The sequence below is a fragment of the Lathyrus oleraceus genome, chromosome 7, assembly GCF_024323335.1.
Source record: "Lathyrus oleraceus cultivar Zhongwan6 chromosome 7, CAAS_Psat_ZW6_1.0, whole genome shotgun sequence".
NCBI lineage: Eukaryota > Viridiplantae > Streptophyta > Magnoliopsida > Fabales > Fabaceae > Lathyrus > Lathyrus oleraceus.
Genome location: NC_066585.1, coordinates 133,704,472 through 133,723,766, shown reverse-complemented (window position 1 = coordinate 133,723,766; position 19,295 = coordinate 133,704,472). Strand labels below are relative to the sequence as shown.

General features: G+C 33.8%; 3 non-coding genes across 3 annotated transcripts; all 3 read right to left on the bottom strand.

Moving 5' to 3' along the window:
* Positions 1–9,912: 9,912 nt before the first annotated feature.
* Positions 9,913–9,985, bottom strand: TRNAA-UGC (transfer RNA alanine (anticodon UGC)). Its single transcript has one exon. It is a non-coding gene; the product is annotated as a tRNA-Ala (tRNA).
* A 2,062-nt stretch (positions 9,986–12,047) lies between these two features.
* On the bottom strand, positions 12,048–12,120 carry TRNAA-UGC (transfer RNA alanine (anticodon UGC)). The gene has a single exon. It is a non-coding gene; the product is annotated as a tRNA-Ala (tRNA).
* A 5,324-nt stretch (positions 12,121–17,444) lies between these two features.
* Positions 17,445–17,517, bottom strand: TRNAA-UGC (transfer RNA alanine (anticodon UGC)). Its single transcript has one exon. It is a non-coding gene; the product is annotated as a tRNA-Ala (tRNA).
* Positions 17,518–19,295: the final 1,778 nt, after the last annotated feature.

Sequence of the window (19,295 nt, the reverse complement as noted above, 5' to 3'; positions counted from 1 at the left end):
AAGCCCCAAATAAACAGTTTTTGAGCCACAAGAGGCACATCAATCGCAATCGTTGTACTATTTTCATTAGCTAGCAAACAAGAAAGACGAAGGTCGGGTAGGGAAGTGTTGGGGGGAAGTAGCTCATGTTGCCACTAATAACGACTCACGAATCTAGTTATTGGAGGTAGTGGCCGCAGGAAATTGACTTCTAGGAAGCTATAAGGACTTATGTTTGGTGCAATGTGCAACACTCCTCGAAAAGCAAGTCTAGTTCAATTGGTTCATTAGTAATTATTCAGGTCAGGTCACATCATGCTTTCACTTGTTAATAAAATATTTTTGTTCTCATTTTTTACATCTCCCTCTTGTTTGTTTTGGATTTTATTACGAGATTCTCTCTCTCTCTCTCTATAACGTGAAAATTCTAAAATAGGAATTATAAAAATCTAAGTCATTCCTATACATACATAACTGATTAACAATACTTTAATTGGAGATGCAGGGGATTAAACCCTGTACCTCTCGCATGCAAAGCGAGCGCTCTACGATTTGAGCTACATCCCCATATATAAAATTATTCTTGAATTTTTAAACTCAACAGTACAATATTATTTCATCAATAATGGTAAATAAGTTGCATGTTTGCTACAAAACATTTATTCATGCAAAGAAGAAAGATAAAAAAAAACGTCAAATAAATCTAAATCTTTTTTTTTTTATAAATAAAATTACTTTTAAATACTTGTGTTAGCCCTTCAAAAGTCATATAATCACCATTACGTGATACTGTCAATATTATGGATTAACAATCAAAACTTAGAACAAATTGATTGAGAAAAATTAGCACCCAATGAACATAAGCATTTAAAATGATTTTATATGGAAAATACCACAATTAAAAAAAGAATGGAAAAATGATACATAGTGATTCTACATCTTTCAATTATTGTGTGTGAGAAATACTCCTTTTTTACCTGACACGTATATAATTGTGAAATAGATATATGAAAAAAGAGATTAAAGATGTAGAAGCATACCTTAAAACCTCAAGTGATGAAAAAAAGGAAAACATGTTCCGAGGCGGTAAAAATTGAAGATATTATAACACATGAAAAACGGATCAAAAGTCATTACAGAATATGAGAGCTGCAAAGCAACAACATCCTAAGGAGATCAACAGCGGCTTAAAAGCCCCAAATAAATAGTTTTTGAGCCACAAGAGGCACATCAATCGCAATCGTTGTACTATTTTCGTTAGCTAGCAAACAAGAAAGACGAAGGTCGAATAGGGAAGTGTTGGGGGGAAGTAGTAATTACTCAGGTCAGGTCACATCATGCTTTCACTTGTTAATAAAATATTTTTGTTCTCATTTTTTACATCTCCCTCTTGTTTGTTTTGGATTTTATTACGAGATTCTCTCTCTCTCTCTCTATAACGTGAAAATTCTAAAATAGGAATTATAAAAATCTAAGTCATTCCTATACATACATAACTGATTAACAATACTTTAATTGGAGATGCAGGGGATTAAACCCTGTACCTCTCGCATGCAAAGCGAGCGCTCTACGATTTGAGCTACATCCCCATATATAAAATTATTCTTGAATTTTTAAACTCAACAGTACAATATTATTTCATCAATAATGGTAAATAAGTTGCATGTTTGCTACAAAACATTTATTCATGCAAAGAAGAAAGATAAAAAAAAACGTCAAATAAATCTAAATCTTTTTTTTTTTATAAATAAAATTACTTTTAAATACTTGTGTTAGCCCTTCAAAAGTCATATAATCACCATTACGTGATACTGTCAATATTATGGATTAACAATCAAAACTTAGAACAAATTGATTGAGAAAAATTAGCACCCAATGAACATAAGCATTTAAAATGATTTTATATGGAAAATACCACAATTAAAAAAGAATGGAAAAATGATACATAGTGATTCTACATCTTTCAATTATTGTGTGTGAGAAATACTCCTTTTTTACCTGACACGTATATAATTGTGAAATAGATATATGAAAAAAGAGATTAAAGATGTAGAAGCATACCTTAAAACCTCAAGTGATGAAAAAAAGGAAAACATGTTCCGAGGCGGTAAAAATTGAAGATATTATAACACATGAAAAACGGATCAAAAGTCATTACAGAATATGAGAGCTGCAAAGCAACAACATCCTAAGGAGATCAACAGCGGCTTAAAAGCCCCAAATAAATAGTTTTTGAGCCACAAGAGGCACATCAATCGCAATCGTTGTACTATTTTCGTTAGCTAGCAAACAAGAAAGACGAAGGTCGAATAGGGAAGTGTTGGGGGGAAGTAGCTAATGTTGCCACTAATAACGACTCATGAATCTAGTTATTGGAGGTAGTGGCCGCAGGAAATTGACTTCTAGGAAGCTATAGTGACTTATGTATGGTGCACTGTGCAACACTCCTCGAAAAGCAAGTCTAGTTCAATTGGTTCATTAGTATTGGCTCAGGTCAGGTCACATCATGCTTTCACTTGTTAATAAAATATTTTTGTTCTCATTTATTACATCTCCCTCTTGTTTGTTTTGGATTTTATTACGAGATTCTCTCTCTCTCACTAACGTGAAAATTCTAAAATAGGAATTATAAAAATCTAAGTCATTCCTATACATACATCACTGATTAACAATACTTTAATTGGAGATGCAGGGGATCGAACACTGTACCTCTCGCATGCAAAGCGAGCACTCTACCATTTGAGCTACATCCCCATATATAAAATTATTCTTGAATTTTTAAACTCAACAATACAATATTATTTCATCAAAACTAATGGTAAATAAGTTGTATGTTTGATACAAAACATTTATTCATGCAAAGAAGAAAGAACAAAAAAAAAGTCAAATAAATCTAGATCTTTTTTTTATAAATAAAATTACTTTTAAATACCTGTGTTAGCCCTTCAAAAGTCATATATGAAGGAGAACGGCGATCCAAAATGCAGCAGAAATTAAAATTTTCTCCTTTAGTAATCCTTACGAATGGGCATGATCAGTGATAGAATATTTACCTCTTGTGATGATTGAAACCTTTGATGCAGATCTACAAAGCGATCACAAACATTGAACGACGATAACGCCTCTACTCATTCCACACGAACGGATTCCTTCAATCTCAGTGCTAGCTGCTATGAATGAAGGCTTTGAGTGAGAGAGAGAGAGAGAGAGAAAACAAAAAATGCAACTGCAAAAAAAGAATACTTCTGCACAAGGGTTCTATTTACAGAACCACTTGTGTAGGCTTCAAGCTAAAAGGCCCACTTAAGTGTATGTGGCCCATATCTTATAATATGCCCAAAATCACTTAAGCCCATGGTACCTTACCAAATTTTTTATTCTATTTAAGTACACCATACATTACGATGTTCTACAATTCACTTAAGTGCACCGTACCTTACGGTATTCCTTAGTTACTCTATCTTTCATGAATCCGTCCTTTGTGTGTGACCCTGTAGGTTATCGCGGCATTGGCAATTATATTAAATCACATATTTAACATGATAAACAGTGAGTGGTATCTAGCAACACATCACTCCTACCCAAGACACGAAAATTTCATGTGATCTGACAAATCCTTCTATGATAATACTTATGTGCATAATTACCCTTTTGCCCTTATGTCTATATTGAACACCAGGCATAGACCGTGTCATCCTTGTCCAGTTCAATATTGGGTCCATAGACATTTATTCTGTTATATAGGATGGGCAAATTTCATCTAGGTCACTCATATCCCTCAGCATGCTTTGTGGAGTACCCATCAACTGTCTTTATGGTTATCCAGTTACGGACAATGTTTGATCAGCAATAAAGCACTCGACTCTACATCTAGGGTCCATAGTGGTTTCAGGTCGAAGGGTGGTATACACCATTATCACCATGAGAATAACTTGTGACACTTTGCATAACTTTCTATATAGTACTCTCATAGCGGGTCAATCCAGTATAAATATTACTCTTAATATTCATACCTATGTTTAAGACTTGATAACTCCATATCCATGATCCATGAGATGTGATCATCAGTCTATAGACATAATAGTCTTAATGCTTTAATGTTATCCCACTTCACAATAAAGCTCGACTACGGATACATTAAAAATAGTGTCCTTATGTTTAATGTGATTTCATGATCAAGTCACACTTGATACATTAAACGGACTAGCTATCCTAGGGACTTTATTAAACAAACATAATAAAGAAAAAGCCTTTTATTATTAATAAATAATTCGATATAAGTACCAAAAGTATTGGCCTCTAGGGCTTAAACCAGCAATATAATCACCTTTAGGTGATACTGTCAATATTATGGATTAACAATCTAAATTTAGAACAAATTGATTGAGAAAAATTAGCACCCAATGAACATAAGCATTTAAAATGATTTTATATGAAAAATAGCACAATTAAAAAAAGAATGGAAAAATGATATAGAGTGATTCTCCATCTTTCAATTATTGTGTGTGTGAAATACTCTTTTTTTACCTGACATGTATACAATTGTGAAATAGATATATGAAAAAAGAGATTAAAGATATAGAAACATACCTTAAAACCTCAAGTGATGAAAAAACGGAAAACATGTTCCGAGGCGGGAAAAAATTGGAGATATTATAACACATGAAAAACGGATCAAAAGTCATTACAAAATATGAGAGTTGCAAAGCAATAACATCTTAAGGAGATCAACAGCGGCTTAAAAGCCCCAAATAAACAGTTTTTGAGCCACAAGAGGCACATCAATCGCAATCGTTGTACTATTTTCATTAGCTAGCAAACAAGAAAGACGAAGGTCGGGTAGGGAAGTGTTGGGGGGAAGTAGCTCATGTTGCCACTAATAACGACTCACGAATCTAGTTATTGGAGGTAGTGGCCGCAGGAAATTGACTTCTAGGAAGCTATAAGGACTTATGTTTGGTGCAATGTGCAACACTCCTCGAAAAGCAAGTCTAGTTCAATTGGTTCATTAGTATTGACTCAGGTCAGGTCACATCATGCTTTCACTTGTTAATAAAATATTTTTGTTCTCATTTTTTACATCTCCCTCTTGTTTGTTTTGGATTTTATTACGAGATTCTCTCTCTCTCTCTCTATAACGTGAAAATTCTAAAATAGGAATTATAAAAATCTAAGTCATTCCTATACATACATAACTAATTAACAATACTTTAATTGGAGATGCAGGGGATTAAACCCTGTACCTCTCGCATGCAAAGCGAGCGCTCTACGATTTGAGCTACATCCCCATATATAAAATTATTCTTGAATTTTTAAACTCAACAGTACAATATTATTTCATCAATAATGGTAAATAAGTTGCATGTTTGCTACAAAACATTTATTCATGCAAAGAAGAAAGATAAAAAAAAACGTCAAATAAATCTAAATCTTTTTTTTTTTATAAATAAAATTACTTTTAAATACTTGTGTTAGCCCTTCAAAAGTCATATAATCACCATTACGCGATACTGTCAATATTATGGATTAACAATCAAAACTTAGAACAAATTGATTGAGAAAAATTAGCACCCAATGAACATAAGCATTTAAAATGATTTTATATGGAAAATACCACAATTAAAAAAGAATGGAAAAATGATACATAGTGATTCTACATCTTTCAATTATTGTGTGTGAGAAATACTCCTTTTTTACCTGACACGTATATAATTGTGAAATAGATATATGAAAAAAGAGATTAAAGATGTAGAAGCATACCTTAAAACCTCAAGTGATGAAAAAAGGAAAACATGTTCCGAGGCGGTAAAAATTGAAGATATTATAACACATGAAAAACGGATCAAAAGTCATTACAGAATATGAGAGCTGCAAAGCAACAACATCCTAAGGAGATCAACAGCGGCTTAAAAGCCCCAAATAAATAGTTTTTGAGCCACAAGAGGCACATCAATCGCAATCGTTGTACTATTTTCGTTAGCTAGCAAACAAGAAAGACGAAGGTCGAATAGGGAAGTGTTGGGGGGAAGTAGCTAATGTTGCCACTAATAACGACTCATGAATCTAGTTATTGGAGGTAGTGGCCGCAGGAAATTGACTTCTAGGAAGCTATAGTGACTTATGTATGGTGCACTGTGCAACACTCCTCGAAAAGCAAGTCTAGTTCAATTGGTTCATTAGTATTGGCTCAGGTCAGGTCACATCATGCTTTCACTTGTTAATAAAATATTTTTGTTCTCATTTATTACATCTCCCTCTTGTTTGTTTTGGATTTTATTACGAGATTCTCTCTCTCTCACTAACGTGAAAATTCTAAAATAGGAATTATAAAAATCTAAGTCATTCCTATACATACATCACTGATTAACAATACTTTAATTGGAGATGCAGGGGATCGAACACTGTACCTCTCGCATGCAAAGCGAGCACTCTACCATTTGAGCTACATCCCCATATATAAAATTATTCTTGAATTTTTAAACTCAACAATACAATATTATTTCATCAAAACTAATGGTAAATAAGTTGTATGTTTGATACAAAACATTTATTCATGCAAAGAAGAAAGAACAAAAAAAAAGTCAAATAAATCTAGATCTTTTTTTTATAAATAAAATTACTTTTAAATACCTGTGTTAGCCCTTCTAAAGTCATATATGAAGGAGAACGGCGATCCAAAATGCAGCAGAAATTAAAAATTTTCTCCTTTAGTAATCCTTACGAATGGGCATGATCAGTGATAGAATATTTACCTCTTGTGATGATTGAAACCTTTGATGCAGATCTACAAAGCGATCACAAACATTGAACGACGATAACGCCTCTACTCATTCCACACGAACGGATTCCTTCAATCTTAGTGCTAGCTGCTATGAATGAAGGCTTTGAGTGAGAGAGAGAGAGAGAGAGAGAAAACAAAAAATGCAATTGCAAAAAAAGAATACTTCTGCACAAGGGTTCTATTTACAGAACCACTTGTGTAGGCTTCAAGCTAAAAGGCCCACTTAAGTGTATGTGGCCCATATATTATAATATGCCCAAAATCACTTAAGCCCATGGTACCTTACCAAATTTTTTATTCTATTTAAGTACACCATACATTACGATGTTCTACAATTCACTTAAGTGCACCGTACCTTACGGTGTTCCTTAGTTACTCTATCTTTCATGAATCCGTCCTTTGTGTGTGACCCTGTAGGTTATCGCGGCATTGGCAATTATATTAAATCACATATTTAACATGATAAACAGTGAGTGGTATCTAGCAACACATCACTCCTACCCAAGACACGAAAATTTCATGTGATCTGACAAATCCTTCTATGATAATACTTATGTGCATAATTACCCTTTTGCCCTTATGTCTATATTGAACACAAGGCATAGACCGTGTCATCCTTGTCCAGTTCAATATTGGGTCCATAGACATTTATTCTGTTATATAGGATGGGCAAATTTCATCTAGGTCACTCATATCCCTCAGCATGCTTCGTGGAGTACCCATCAACTGTCTTTATGGTTATCCAGTTACGGACAATGTTTGATCAGCAATAAAGCACTCGACTCTACATCTAGGGTCCATAGTGGTTTCAGGTCGAAGGGTGGTATACACCATTATCACCATGAGAATAACTTGTGACACTTTGCATAACTTTCTATATAGTACTCTCATAGCGGGTCAATCCAGTATAAATATTACTCTTAATATTCATACCTATGTTTAAGACTTGATAACTCCATATCCATGATCCATGAGATGTGATCATCAGTCTATAGACATAATAGTCTTAATGCTTTAATGTTATCCCACTTCACAATAAAGCTCGACTACGGATACATTAAAAATAGTGTCCTTATTTTTAATGTGATTTCATGATCAAGTCACACTTGATACATTAAACGGACTAGCTATCCTAGGGACTTTATTAAACAAACATAATAAAAAAAAAGCCTTTTATTATTAATAAATAATTCGATATAAGTACCAAAAGTATTGGCCTCTAGGGCTTAAACCAGCAATATAATCACCTTTAGGTGATATTGTCAATATTATGGATTAACAATCTAAATTTAGAACAAATTGATTGAGAAAAATTAGCACCCAATGAACATAAGCATTTAAAATGATTTTATATGAAAAATAGCACAATTAAAAAAAGAATGGAAAAATGATACAGAGTGATTCTCCATCTTTCAATTATTGTGTGTGAGAAATACTCTTTTTTTACCTGACATGTATATAATTGTGAAATAGATATATGAAAAAAGAGATTAAAGATATAGAAACATACCTTAAAACCTCAAGTGATGGAAAAACGGAAAACATGTTCCGAGGCGGGAAAAAATTGGAGATATTATAACACATGAAAAACGGATCAAAAGTCATTACAAAATATGAGAGTTGCAAAGCAATAACATCTTAAGGAGATCAACAGCGGCTTAAAAGCCCCAAATAAACAGTTTTTGAGCCACAAGAGGCACATCAATCGCAATCGTTGTACTATTTTCATTAACTAGCAAACAAGAAAGACGAAGGTCGGGTAGGGAAGTGTTGGGGGGAAGTAGCTCATGTTGCCACTAATAACGACTCACGAATCTAGTTATTGGAGGTAGTGGCCGCAGGAAATTGACTTCTAGGAAGCTATAGTGACTTATGTATGGTGCAATGTGCAACACTCCTCGAAAAGCAAGTCTAGTTCAATTGGTTCATTAGTATTGACTCAGGTCAGGTCACATCATGCTTTCACTTGTTAATAAAATATTTTTGTTCTCATTTTTTACATCTCCCTCTTGTTTGTTTTGGATTTTATTACGAGATTCTCTCTCTCTCTATAACGTGAAAATTCTAAAATAGGAATTATAAAAATCTAAGTCATTTCTATACATACATAACTGATTAACAATACTTTAATTGGAGATGCAGGGGATTAAACCCTGTACCTCTCACATGCAAAGCGAGCGCTCTACGATTTGAGCTACATCCCCATATATAAAATTATTCTTGAATTTTTAAACTCAACAGTACAATATTATTTCATCAAATAATGGTAAATAAGTTGCATGTTTGCTACAAAACATTTATTCATGCAAAGAAGAAAGAACAAAAAAAACGTCAAATAAATCTAAATCTTTTTTTTTTTATAAATAAAATTACTTTTAAATACTTGTGTTAGCCCTTCAAAAGTCATATAATCACCATTACGTGATACTGTCAATATTATGGATTAACAATCAAAACTTAGAACAAATTGATTGAGAAAAGTTAGCACCCAATGATCATAAGCATTTAAAATGATTTTATATGGAAAATACCACAATTAAAAAAAGAATGGAAAAATGGTACATAGTGATTCTACATCTTTCAATTATTGTGTGTGAGAAATACTCCTTTTTTACCTGACACGTATATAATTGTGAAATAGATATATGAAAAAAGAGATTAAAGATGTAGAAGCATACCTTAAAACCTCAAGTGATGAAAAAAAGGAAAACATGTTCCGAGGCGGTAAAAAATTGAAGATATTATAACACATGAAAAACGGATCAAAAGTCATTACAGAATATGAGAGCTGCAAAGCAACAACATCCTAAGGAGATCAACAGCCGCTTAAAAGCCCCAAATAAACAGTTTTTGAGCCACAAGAGGCACATCAATCGCAATCGTTGTACTATTTTCGTTAGCTAGCAAACAAGAAAGACGAAGGTCGAATAGGGAAGTGTTGGGGGGAAGTAGCTAATGTTGCCACTAATAACGACTCATGAATCTAGTTATTGGAGGTAGTGGCCGCAGGAAATTGACTTCTAGGAAGCTATAGTGACTTATGTATGGTGCACTGTGCAACACTCCTCGAACTAACGTGAAAATTCTAAAATAGGAATTATAAAAATCTAAGTCATTCCTATACATATATCACTGATTAACAATACTTTAATTGGAGATGCAGGGGATCGAACCCTGTACCTCTCGCATGCAAAGCGAGCGCTCTACCATTTGAGCTACATCCCCATATATAAAATTATTCTTGAATTTTTAAACTCAACAATACAATATTATTTCATCAAAACTAATGGTAAATAAGTTGTATGTTTGATACAAAACATTTATTCATGCAAAGAAGAAAGAACAAAAAAAAAGTCAAATAAATCTAGATCTTTTTTTTATAAATAAAATTACTTTTAAATACCTGTGTTAGCCCTTCAAAAGTCATATATGAAGGAGAACGGCGATCCAAAATGCAGCAGAAATTAAAATTTTCTCCTTTAGTAATCCTTACGAATGGGCATGATCAGTGATAGAATATTTACCTCTTGTGATGATTGAAACCTTTGATGCAGATCTACAAAGCGATCACAAACGTTGAACGACGATAACGCCTCTACTCATTCCACACGAACGGATTCCTTCAATCTCAGTGCTAGCTGCTATGAATGAAGGCTTTGAGTGAGAGAGAGAGAGAGAGAGAGAGATAGAGAAAACAAAAAATGCAACTGCAAAAAAAGAATACTTCTGCACAAGGGTTCTATTTATAGAACCACTTGTATAGGCTTCAAGCTAAAAGGCCCACTTAAGTGTATGTGGCCCATATCTTATAATATGCCCAAAATCACTTAAGCCCATGGTACCTTACCAAATTTCGTATTCTATTTAAGTACACCATACCTTACGATGTTCTACAATTCACTTAAGTGCACCGTATCTTACGGTGTTCCTTAGTTACTCTATCTCTCATCAATCCGTCCTTTGTGTGTGACCTTGTAGGTTTTCGCGACATTGGCTATTATATTAAATCACATATTTAACATAATAAACAGTGAGTGGTATCTAGCAACACACCACTACTACCCAAGACACGAAAATGTCATGTGATCTGACAAATCCTTCTGTGATAATACTTATGTGCATAATTACCCTTTTGCCCTTATGTCTATATTGAACACAAGGCATAGACCATGTCATCCTTGTCCAGTTCAATATTGGGCCCATAGACATTTATCCTGTTATATAGGATGGACAAATTTCATCTAGGTCACTCATGTCCCTCAGCATGCTTCGTGGAGTACCCATCAACTGTCTTTATGGTTATCCAGTTACGGACAATGTTTGATCAACAATAAAGCACTCGACTCTACATCTATTGTCCATAGTGGTTTCAGGTCGAAGGGTGGTATACACCATTATCACCATGAGAATAACTTATGACACTTTGCATAACTTTCTATATAGTACTCTCATAGCGGGTCAATCCAGTATAAATATTACTCTTAATATTCATACCTATGTTTAAGACTTGATAACTCCATATCCATGATTCATGATATGTGATCATCAGTCTATAGACATAATAGTCTTAATGCTTTAATGTTATCCCACTTCACAATAAAGCTCGACTACGGATACTTTAAGAATAGTGTCCTTATGTTTAATGTGATCTCATGATCAAGTCACACTTGATACATTAAACGGACTAGCTATCCTAGGGACTTTATTAAACAAACATAATAAAGAAAAAGCCTTTTATTATTAATAAATAATTCGATATAAGTACCAAAAGTATTGGCCTCTAGGGCTTACACCAACAATATAATCACCTTTAGGTGATACTGTCAATATTATGGATTAACAATCTAAATTTAGAACAAATTGATTGAGAAAAATTAGCACCCAATGAACATAAGCATTTAAAATGATTTTATATGGAAAATACCACAATTAAAAAAAGAATGGAAAAATGATACATAGTGATTCTACATCTTTCAATTATTGTGTGTGAGAAATACTCCTTTTTTACCTGACACGTATATAATTGTGAAATAGATATATGAAAAAAGAGATTAAAGATGTAGAAGCATACCTTAAAACCTCAAGTGATGAAAAAAAGGAAAACATGTTCCGAGGCGGTAAAAAATTGAAGATATTATAACACATGAAAAACGGATCAAAAGTCATTACAGAATATGAGAGCTGCAAAGCAACAACATCCTAAGGAGATCAACAGCGGCTTAAAAGCCCCAAATAAACAGTTTTTGAGCCACAAGAGACATATATCACTGATTAACAATACTTTAATTGGAGATGCAGGGGATCGAACCCTGTACCTCTCGCATGCAAAGCGAGCGCTCTACCATTTGAGCTACATCCCCATATATAAAATTATTCTTGAATTTTTAAACTCAACAATACAATATTATTTCATCAAAACTAATGGTAAATAAGTTGTATGTTTGATACAAAACATTTATTCATGCAAAGAAGAAAGAACAAAAAAAAAGTCAAATAAATCTAGATCTTTTTTTTATAAATAAAATTACTTTTAAATACCTGTGTTAGCCCTTCAAAAGTCATATATGAAGGAGAACGGCGATCCAAAATGCAGCAGAAATTAAAATTTTCTCCTTTAGTAATCCTTACGAATGGGCATGATCAGTGATAGAATATTTACCTCTTGTGATGATTGAAACCTTTGATGCAGATCTACAAAGCGATCACAAACGTTGAACGACGATAACGCCTCTACTCATTCCACACGAACGGATTCCTTCAATCTCAGTGCTAGCTGCTATGAATGAAGGCTTTGAGTGAGAGAGAGAGAGAGAGAGAAAACAAAAAATGCAACTGCAAAAAAAGAATACTTCTGCACAAGGGTTCTATTTATAGAACCACTTGTATAGGCTTCAAGCTAAAAGGCCCACTTAAGTGTATGTGGCCCATATCTTATAATATGCCCAAAATCACTTAAGCCCATGGTACCTTACCAAATTTCGTATTCTATTTAAGTACACCATACCTTACGATGTTCTACAATTCACTTAAGTGCACCGTATCTTACGGTGTTCCTTACTTACTCTATCTCTCATCAATCCGTCCTTTGTGTGTGACCTTGTAGGTTTTCGCGACATTGGCTATTATATTAAATCACATATTTAACATAATAAACAGTGAGTGGTATCTAGCAACACATCACTACTACCCAAGACACGAAAATGTCATGTGATCTGACAAATCCTTCTGTGATAATACTTATGTGCATAATTACCCTTTTGCCCTTATGTCTATATTGAACACAAGGCATAGACCATGTCATCCTTGTCCAGTTCAATATTGGGCCCATAGACATTTATCCTGTTATATAGGATGGGCAAATTTCATCTAGGTCACTCATGTCCCTCAGCATGCTTCGTGGAGTACCCATCAACTGTCTTTATGGTTATCTAGTTACGGACAATGTTTGATCAGCAATAAAGCACTCGACTCTACATCTATTGTCCATAGTGGTTTCAGGTCGAAGGGTGGTATACACCATTATCACCATGAGAATAACTTATGACACTTTGCATAACTTTCTATATAGTACTCTCATAGCGGGTCAATCCAGTATAAATATTACTCTTAATATTCATACCTATGTTTAAGACTTGATAACTCCATATCCATGATTCATGATATGTGATCATCAGTCTATAGACATAATAGTCTTAATGCTTTAATGTTATCCCACTTCACAATAAAGCTCGACTACGGATACTTTAAGAATAGTGTCCTTATGTTTAATGTGATCTCATGATCAAGTCACACTTGATACATTAAACGGACTAGCTATCCTAGGGACTTTATTAAACAAACATAATAAAGAAAAAGCCTTTTATTATTAATAAATAATTCGATACAAGTACCAAAAGTATTGGCCTCTAGGGCTTACACCAACAATATAATCACCTTTAGGTGATACTATCAATATTATGGATTAACAATCTAAATTTAGAACAAATTGATTGAGAAAAATTAGCACCCAATGAACATAAGCATTTAAAATGATTTTATATGGAAAATACCACAATTAAAAAAAGAATGGAAAAATGATACATAGTGATTCTACATCTTTCAATTATTGTGTGTGAGAAATACTCCTTTTTTACCTGACACGTATATAATTGTGAAATAGATATATGAAAAAGAGATTAAAGATGTAGAAGCATACCTTAAAACCTCAAGTGATGAAAAAAAGGAAAACATGTTCCGAGGCGGTAAAAAATTGAAGATATTATAACACATGAAAAACGGATCAAAAGTCATTACAGAATATGAGAGCTGCAAAGCAACAACATCCTAAGGAGATCAACAGCGGCTTAAAAGCCCCAAATAAACAGTTTTTGAGCCACAAGAGGCACATCAATCGCAATCGTTGTACTATTTTCGTTAGCTAGCAAACAAGAAAGACGAAGGTCGAATAGGGAAGTGTTGGGGGGAAGTAGCTAATGTTGCCACTAATAACGACTCAAGAATCTAGTTATTGGAGGTAGTGGCCGCAGGAAATTGACTTCTAGGAAGCTATAGTGACTTATGTATGGTTCACTGTGCATCACTCCTCGAAAAGCAAGTCTAGTTCAATTGGTTCATTAGTATTGGCTCAGGTCAGGTCACATAATAGTCTTAATGCTTTAATGTTATCCCACTTCACAATAAAGCTCGACTACTGATACTTTAAGAATAGTGTCCTTATGTTTAATGTGATCTCATGATCAAGTCACACTTGATACATTAAACGGACTAGCTATCCTAGGGACTTTATTAAACAAACATAATAAAGAAAAAGCCTTTTATTATTAATAAATAATTCGATATAAGTACCAAAAGTATTGGCCTCTAGGGCTTACACCAACAATATACTCACCTTTAGGTGATACTGTCAATATTATGGATTAACAATCTAAATTTAGAACAAATTGATTGAGAAAAATTAGCACCCAATGAACATAAGCATTTAAAATGATTTTATATGGAAAATACCACAATTAAAAAAAGAATGGAAAAATGATACATAGTGATTCTACATCTTTCAATTATTGTGTGTGAGAAATACTCCTTTTTTACCTGACACGTATATAATTGTGAAATAGATATATGAAAAAAGAGATTAAAGATGTAGAAGCATACCTTAAAACCTCAAGTGATGAAAAAAAGGAAAACATGTTCCGAGGCGGTAAAAAATTGAAGATATTATAACACATGAAAAACGGATCAAAAGTCATTACAGAATATGAGAGCTGCAAAGCAACAACATCCTAAGGAGATCAACAGCGGCTTAAAAGCCCCAAATAAACAGTTTTTGAGCCACAAGAGGCACATCAATCGCAATCGTTGTACTATTTTCGTTAGCTAGCAAACAAGAAAGACGAAGGTCGAATAGGGAAGTGTTGGGGGGAAGTAGCTAATGTTGCCACTAATAACGACTCAAGAATCTAGTTATTGGAGGTAGTGGCCGCAGGAAATTGACTTCTAGGAAGCTATAGTGACTTATGTATGGTTCACTGTGCATCACTCCTCGAAAAGCAAGTCTAGTTCAATTGGTTCATTAGTATTGGCTCAGGTCAGGTCACATAATAGTCTTAATGCTTTAATGTTATCCCACTTCACAATAAAGCTCGACTACTGATACTTTAAGAATAGTGTCCTTATGTTTAATGTGATCTCATGATCAAGTCACACTTGATACATTAAACGGACTAGCTATCCTAGGGACTTTATTAAACAAACATAATAAAGAAAAAGCCTTTTATTATTAATAAATAATTCGATATAAGTACCAAAAGTATTGGCCTCTAGGGCTTACACCAACAATATACTCACCTTTAGGTGATACTGTCAATATTATGGATTAACAATCTAAATTTAGAACAAATTGATTGAGAAAAATTAGCACCCAATGAACATAAGCATTTAAAATGATTTTATATGGAAAATACCACAATTAAAAAAAGAATGGAAAAATGATACATAGTGATTCTACATCTTTCAATTATTGTGTGTGAGAAATACTCCTTTTTTACCTGACACGTATATAATTGTGAAATAGATATATGAAAAAAGAGATTAAAGATGTAGAAGCATACCTTAAAACCTCAAGTGATGAAAAAAAGGAAAACATGTTCCGAGGCGGTAAAAAATTGAAGATATTATAACACATGAAAAACGGATCAAAAGTCATTACAGAATATGAGAGCTGCAAAGCAACAACATCCTAAGGAGATCAACAGCGGCTTAAAAGCCCCAAATAAACAGTTTTTGAGCCACAAGAGGCACATCAATCGCAATCGTTGTACTATTTTCGTTAGCTAGCAAACAAGAAAGACGAAGGTCGAATAGGGAAGTGTTGGGGGGAAGTAGCTAATGTTGCCACTAATAACGACTCAAGAATCTAGTTATTGGAGGTAGTGGCCGCAGGAAATTGACTTCTAGGAAGCTATAGTGACTTATGTATGGTTCACTGTGCATCACTCCTCGAAAAGCAAGTCTAGTTCAATTGGTTCATTAGTATTGGCTCAGGTCAGGTCACATAATAGTCTTAATGCTTTAATGTTATCCCACTTCACAATAAAGCTCGACTACGGATACTTTAAGAATAGTGTCCTTATGTTTAATGTGATCTCATGATCAAGTCACACTTGGTACATTAAACGGACTAGCTATCCTAGGGACTTTATTAAACAAACATAATAAAGAAAAAGCCTTTTATTATTAATAAATAATTCGATATAAGTACCAAAAGTATTGGCCTCTAGGGCTTACACCAACAATATAATCACCTTTAGGTGATACTGTCAATATTATGGATTAACAATCTAAATTTAGAACAAATTGATTGAGAAAAATTAGCACCCAATGAACATAAGCATTTAAAATGATTTTATATGGAAAATACCACAATTAAAAAAAGAATGGAAAAATGATACATAGTGATTCTACATCTTTCAATTATTGTGTGTGAGAAATACTCCTTTTTTACCTGACACGTATATAATTGTGAAATAGATATATGAAAAAAGAGATTAAAGATGTAGAAGCATACCTTAAAACCTCAAGTGATGAAAAAAAGGAAAACATGTTCCGAGGCGGTAAAAAATTGAAGATATTATAACACATGAAAAACGGATCAAAAGTCATTACAGAATATGAGAGCTGCAAAGCAACAACATCCTAAGGAGATCAACAGCGGCTTAAAAGCCCCAAATAAACAGTTTTTGAGCCACAAGAGGCACATCAATCGCAATCGTTGTACTATTTTCGTTAGCTAGCAAACAAGAAAGACGAAGGTCGAATAGGGAAGTGTTGGGGGGAAGTAGCTAATGTTGCCACTAATAACGACTCAAGAATCTAGTTATTGGAGGTAGTGGCCGCAGGAAATTGACTTCTAGGAAGCTATAGTGACTTATGTATGGTGCACTGTGCAACACTCCTCGAAAAGCAAGTCTAGTTCAATTAGTTCATTAGTATTGGCTCAGGTCAGGTCACATCATGCTTTCACTTGTTAATAAAATATTTTTGTTCTCATTTATTACATCTCCCTCTTGTTTGTTTTGGATTTTATTACGAGATTCTCTCTCTCTCACTAACGTGAAAATTCTAAAATAGGAATTATAAAAATCTAAGTCATTCCTATACATATATCACTGATTAACAATACTTTAATTGGAGATGCAGGGGATCGAACCCTGTACCTCTCGCATGCAAAGCGAGCGCTCTACCATTTGAGCTACATCCCCATATATAAAATTATTCTTGAATTTTTAAACTCAACAATACAATATTATTTCATCAAAACTAATGGTAAATAAGTTGTATGTTTGATACAAAACATTTATTCATGCAAAGAAGAAAGAACAAAAAAAAAGTCAAATAAATCTAGATCTTTTTTTTATAAATAAAATTACTTTTAAATACCTGTGTTAGCCCTTCAAAAGTCATATATGAAGGAGAACGGCGATCCAAAATGCAGCAGAAATTAAAATTTTCTCCTTTAGTAATCCTTACGAATGGGCATGATCAGTGATAGAATATTTACCTCTTGTGATGATTGAAACCTTTGATGCAGATCTACAAAGCGATCACAAACGTTGAACGACGATAACGCCTCTACTCATTCCACACGAACGGATTCCTTCAATCTCAGTGCTAGCTGCTATGAATGAAGGCTTTGAGTGAGAGAGAGAGAGAGAGAGAGAGAAAACAAAAAATGCAACTGCAAAAAAAGAATACTTCTGCACAAGGGTTCTATTTATAGAACCACTTGTATAGGCTTCAAGCTAAAAGGCCCACTTAAGTGTATGTGGCCCATATCTTATAATATGCCCAAAATCACTTAAGCCCATGGTACCTTACCAAATTTCGTATTCTATTTAAGTACACCATACCTTACGATGTTCTACAATTCACTTAAGTGCACCGTATCTTACGGTGTTCCTTAGTTACTCTATCTCTCATCAATCCGTCCTTTGTGTGTGACCTTGTAGGTTTTCGCGACATTGGCTATTATATTAAATCACATATTTAACATAATAAACAGTGAGTGGTATCTAGCAACACATCACTACTACCCAAGACACGAAAATGTCATGTGATCTGACAAATCCTTCTGTGATAATACTTATGTGCATAATTACCCTTTTGCCCTTATGTCTATATTGAACACAAGGCATAGACCATGTCATCCTTGTCCAGTTCAATACTGGGCCCATAGACATTTATCCTGTTATATAGGATGGGCAAATTTCATCTAGGTCACTCATGTCCCTCAGCATGCTTCGTGGAGTACCCATCAACTGTCTTTATGGTTATCCAGTTACGGACAATGTTTGATCAGCAATAAAGCACTCGACTCTACATCTATTGTCCATAGTGGTTTCAGGTCGAAGGGTGGTATACACCATTATCACCATGAGAATAACTTATGACACTTTGCATAACTTTCTATATAGTACTCTCATAGCGGGTCAATCCAGTATAAATATTACTCTTAATATTCATACCTATGTTTAAGACTTGATAACTCCATATCCATGATTCATGATATGTGATCATCAGTCTATAGACATAATAGTCTTAATGCTTTAATGTTATCCCACTTCACAATAAAGCTCGACTACGGATACTTTAAGAATAGTGTCCTTATGTTTAATGTGATCTCATGATCAAGTCACACTTGATACATTAAACGGACTAGCTATCCTAGGGACTTTATTAAACAAACATAATAAAGAAAAAGCCTTTTATTATTAATAAATAATTCGATACAAGTACCAAAAGTATTGGCCTCTAGGGCTTACACCAACAATATAATCACCTTTAGGTGATACTATCAATATTATGGATTAACAATCTAAATTTAGAACAAATTGATTGAGAAAAATTAGCACCCAATGAACATAAGCATTTAAAATGATTTTATATGGAAAATACCACAATTAAAAAAAGAATGGAAAAATGATACATAGTGATTCTACATCTTTCAATTATTGTGTGTGAGAAATACTCCTTTTTTACC